This window comes from Apium graveolens, chromosome 8, assembly GCF_009905375.1.
Source record: "Apium graveolens cultivar Ventura chromosome 8, ASM990537v1, whole genome shotgun sequence".
Classification (NCBI taxonomy): Eukaryota; Viridiplantae; Streptophyta; class Magnoliopsida; order Apiales; family Apiaceae; genus Apium; species Apium graveolens.
The window spans coordinates 113,466,878-113,472,098 of record NC_133654.1 but is presented as its reverse complement, the minus strand read 5'-3'; the positions used below and the strand labels follow the sequence as shown (position 1 = coordinate 113,472,098).

The 5,221-nt window shown below is 30.4% G+C and overlaps 2 long non-coding RNA genes across 3 annotated transcripts; one reads left to right on the top strand and one right to left on the bottom strand.

Moving 5' to 3' along the window:
* Positions 1–231: 231 nt before the first annotated feature.
* LOC141678407 (uncharacterized) lies at positions 232–2,044 on the bottom strand. Of its 2 annotated transcripts, XR_012557742.1 has the most exons (4): positions 1,814–2,044; positions 1,280–1,707; positions 834–931; positions 232–339 (listed from the first exon to the last, which is right to left on the bottom strand). It is a non-coding gene; the product is annotated as an uncharacterized LOC141678407 (long non-coding RNA). The 2 variants fall into 2 exon arrangements; XR_012557741.1 differs by having other exon boundaries at positions 238–931.
* A 1,201-nt stretch (positions 2,045–3,245) lies between these two features.
* Positions 3,246–4,501, top strand: LOC141676901 (uncharacterized). The gene is made up of 3 exons (XR_012557216.1): positions 3,246–3,418; positions 3,510–3,561; positions 4,317–4,501. It is a non-coding gene; the product is annotated as an uncharacterized LOC141676901 (long non-coding RNA).
* The last annotated feature ends 720 nt before the right edge of the window (positions 4,502–5,221 follow it).

Genomic DNA, 5,221 nt, shown 5'->3' with positions numbered 1-5,221 from the left:
AATTGTAAATGCATTCCTAATTAAATTGAAAATCAACATCAAAATATTTAAATTTTACCCAAGAATAAAAAAAAATATACTTGAAACAGGGGTTTCACATGACATCCAGAAATAATAGAAGCAGTTAAAAAATAGCAAATATAGGAAAAAAACTCATGAAATTGAAAAAATATTTAAACATCAAATTGATTAACAATGTACAAACTTTATTGTTATAAATATACATTTCTGTGCAAAATTAGGAAGGAGACAATTGCAATGAGACTAACCACAAGTACATAGATAATCATCGGAAGCCACAGTAGGGAATGCACTTGACCACAAGCAACATGAAGCCATCTAAAATCAAAGATTAGTTTTAAAGAGGTTGCCAATTGACAATTAAAACTACTGTACTGGCTCTCTATTGCATCTTATTTAACAACAATTTAAGGAAATCTAGATGACGATTTTGCAGGTTCCTACATAGAGCACCACACCAAGCACGTTAGGCTGCATGACTAACATAACCAAGAATACATATATACCATCTACTATTTTCTGCATTTGGAAGTCCTTTTCCAGTCTTTTTTAGGTCATTTATATTTCCCTTATGTCGGATCAGATATTTTATTTATCCTCAAGTATCAAGAAGATAATTAGAACACTTACATTAATTCAACTACCATCAAGTAGATTCATAGTGAATTTATAATTTAGAAAAGAGCATATCCATTGTCATACTTATCCTGTGAATTGTAATTGTACATAACTTTGACGGGAAATGTTAATTCTAGCACATCCAAGCAAAAAAAAAGGAACCATTTAAGGCATAAAACTAGCATAGAACTGACCTGGAGTACGCAGAACTTAATACAGTTTCTGTATTCTAGAAAGAATGTTGACAACCTGGAGCCGTGTGTCACTTAAGCCTTGACTGTAATTTTATTACCTTTAGAAACATTTTTTTAGAACTTAATAAAAAATAAGAATATAAGCAAAAAAAAAATTCAAAGCTATGTTACAAGAATGCAAAATCATGATATAATACATGTATATTGGGGCACACTAAAATATAATATTTCACTAGATTTTTAAATTAGTTTCTACATATAAATTAATTCTGAAACTCTTCTTTCAGATTGAAAATGAAAGAGAGTATGAGAATACATTTATAGTTAATGAGATATTAGATTATCTTATAAAGCTTACAATTAAATGTACTAGGCTTATCTTGTCAAAAATATGTAGTAGGATCATAATGCATACTTTTTGTAATCACGATATAATGGATACTTACTTTTCTGATAGTTCTTATCTAAATTATTTTGCAATCCAGATCATTGTATATAACCATCGCAGTTTCTGAAATTTCTGTCAAAACATGCAACATTTAGCATATTAAAAAATCGAACAAGAGAGGCCCTCAGTTTTTGGCAAATTCGGATAATAATACTGTAATTAAGAAGTAAAAGTATACAAATTAAACTAACACAAGTCAAACCCCTAAAATAAAAAAAAAAGAAAAAGAAAAGAGCTAAATGATACAAATGAATCAAAACTCAGAACCCTAAAATTCAAATGAGATCAAATTGTGATACTTCGATTCAAATTTTAATGAATTAAATTGAGATAACTAGGGAAGTTAGTTTGTGTAGTGGAGAAGACTCTGAATCCCAAAATCGCATCAGAGAAGAACACAAACGGATAACTCCTCAAATCGCACACCTAAGAACATAAATCAATTAAAAATTCAAAAGGGATAGCTGTACATAGAATAGAACTCGTAAAATTGAAAATTCAAATAGAGCCCGATAGAGTTGTGAATTTGCACCAGGAGTTTAGAGTCCCAACCGTCAAGTTGAAAAAGAAGTACCCGAGAGCAAAGCAGAGAGATGTTTCAGTGAGGGAAGCAATCAAACGTGAAGAGGGGCAGCGAAAGAGAACGTATATAGTGATAACATGAATATTTAGAGAGGGGAGACTAAGCCATCAATCGATTTATTCAGATCGAAAAAAAACTAAGAGCCTAATGGTTTTATTTAGAAGGCGGGGATAGAATATAGGGTTAGGGAAGTATGACTAAGAGGTCCTAATTTTTCATTTGGGCAGAACTTTTACGGCTTTTCAATTTTTAACGTGGTAAAATTTTTCTCTTAGTTTTATTTTGAACTTTTTAAAAGGAATCAACATAAATAAAAATTATAATATATTAATGATCGTGTTTAAAATAATATATTTATATTGTTCTATATTATCTAGTTTACTACTTTAATTTTAAAGCAATGTTCATATGCAATGTTAAAAAATATAATATATTATGTTTTAAAGTAAAAAAGCTTAAAGGTAAAAGTATAATTTTTATAATATTAAAATTATGTAATATATAATAATATAATTATAATATAATTTTTAATAACAATTTAATAATTAATATTAAATTTTTGTAATTTAGACATTACAATATAACATAATTGTAGAAATTAATACTAATTTATGATAATATCTTCACTTTAATTTTTTTAAAAAGTAAAAAAATAACTAATGTAACACCAGGTGCTGGTGTTACATGTTATGCAACATCGACATTTCTCTGCAACACTAGCTATATAGCTATTGTAACTATAATAACCCTAAATTTTGGAATTTTTGAAACCCTTATGAATAGTGATTTTGCAAATTATGCTGAATGAGAAAACTTTTCATGCCACACTATGTAGGGGTTCTGTTATTGATATTCTGAGATTTTATTAGTACTCTATATGGTATATAAGTGTATGTAAAGATCGTCAGAATCCGATTCCGAACACTTTGATTTTTCCCGGAAATCCACCAGATACAGAAAGAAGTGAGTATAAGGTAACAGGATAAATAGGATTTAAATTCAAGGATTTTAAGAGGGGATCATAAAAAGGAATATAAAATATTGAGGAAGGTTTAGGGGAACCCAAGTGATAAGATCCCGGATATGATCCCTCAAACGATAAACGAGAACGAAAGTTAAGCGAACCGTATAACAGATAAGCGGTCATTAGCCAAGTAATTAGGGGTTAATCAAAGAGGTTAGTGGATGATGATGTCATCACACCAACAAGAAGAAGACAAGTGTAACAAGATGACCTAAGCTTGATGACCTAAGCATGACAAGTGGTAAGGATTGGTTGGTTGATTGTGAGCCACACATTTTTCACCATGGTAAAAATTTAATTTATTTTCAAGATAAAAGGAAGCAACCAACCAACAAATATCATAACACAAATACAAATTGAAAGTTGACTTTCCCATTTCAAGAAGAAAGCTCTCGGCTAAAACAAACCCAGCAACTTCAAACTGCCATATCTCCTTCAATACTCACTCAAATGTTGTGTTCTATAGCTCGTGGGAAAGGTATTGAGATGGCCTACAACTCTTGTTCACAAGTCTCGTCCAAATAAGCATGGTAAGACCCTCATTTTTACAGTTCTTTCAATCCGACTTTTAGAAACTTTAAAGCCTATCTTTGTGTTCTTGATTTCTTTGGAAATATCAAGCTTGTAGGAGGCTCCATAAGTCTTCCTAGTAACTTTCCACCCTCCAAGAAAGGTATAAATCTTCACACCCTTTAGTAATAAGTTTGAATGTTGAAGTTGGGAGATGGTTTGGATGGATGAGTAGTAATTTGAATGATAAGCATGATTCGAGCTTAATTGTTAAGTAGTTTAGTTGAATTTAGAGATGTTATAATATATGATTGGATTGAGATCCTTGAGCTTATTATGACTGAAATCAGTAGCATTGATGTGTATCTTGAGTTGTTGTTGATTGGTAGTTGGATTGATATGATTTGGAATGGTAAAAATTTGGGAAATCGCGTAAACATAGCCGTCGTAATGTCCGATTTACTTAAGACTGTTTTTGCTCTTAACATCAGGACCCGAGAACTCCCTGTTAGGTTTTGACCATTACCATGATTAGATAGTTCATGTTACGAGCTTCGTTTTGATATGTGGTTCGTTTAAATCCTATGTACGGTTTAGGAGAAACGACCGTTTTAAGTAACGGCGTTTCGCGACCAAACCATTACCCCTCGCCTTACTTTAAAACCTTGGTTAAGGACCTTAAATGACTAATTGGGGTATGAAACATTTATGTAAAGTGGATTAGGCAGTTGGTAAGGTACTCGTGAAAGAATCGCCTTAAAAACCATAATGGTTAATTTATTAAAAATGGTTGAGCAGAGGGTACTCGAGCGACTTAAGAGAATCAGTAAGCGCAAAACGAGCGTTAGAGTCTAATTTGGTTAAAGTATAGATTTACAAGTGACTTTGGTTTAATTCCAACTTATATGTTGTTTATAGGTTACCAGACTCGCCCCAAGCCATTTATAACCGCCAGTCGCTCAGGCAAGTTTTCTACCCGTATAACTGTTGTTGTGATGTATGTGTATATGCATGATCTTGTGATAAATGCATATTTGTTATTAGCAAATTCTTGCGATATATTGGAGCATGTGATATGGTATATATGCATGCCTGTTTCGTATTCTTGATTTATATATCTGTTGGTTCAAATGCTTATTAGTTGCATAATACCTATGTTAGAGATAAGCGGTATTTGAGTTTACCCTTAGTATAGGGGATCAAAAGGTGAACATATTTCTAAACCGGGAGTCGATGTTCCCGAGTATATTATATATATATATTTATTTATATATATATGGATATAGTTTTTAAAACTATTGATCGAATAAGGTTTATTCGATAACTTTATATTAATTAATGAATATTATTTGAATATTCATTCGAGGACTTATGACTCTGTTTATTATATTTAATGATTATTAATTGAATATTCATTTGAGGATGTATGACTTACTTTATTTTATTTAATGAATATTATTTATAATATTCATTCGAGGTATTATGACTCCGCTTATATTTAATAATATTCTTTATTTTATTAAAGAATAATGTTTCGATAACCAAACTTATTTTCGATTATTCAAATAAAGATAGTACTTTCATATAAGTATATCTTTGGTTATTTAATATCCATTTCAAGTATGAGTTTTAAAACTTCTACTTCGAATATTTTTATAAGGATTATCTTTATGAGAATATTATTTAAATAATAATATTCAGATATTTCTAATATATCGGGACTGATTTATTTTAATAAATAAGCAGTACTCCAAACATTCTTAAAAATGTTTTCGAGTCTTCAAAATGATTTTTAAAGTTAGAGTGGACCCCAAAACTCATTT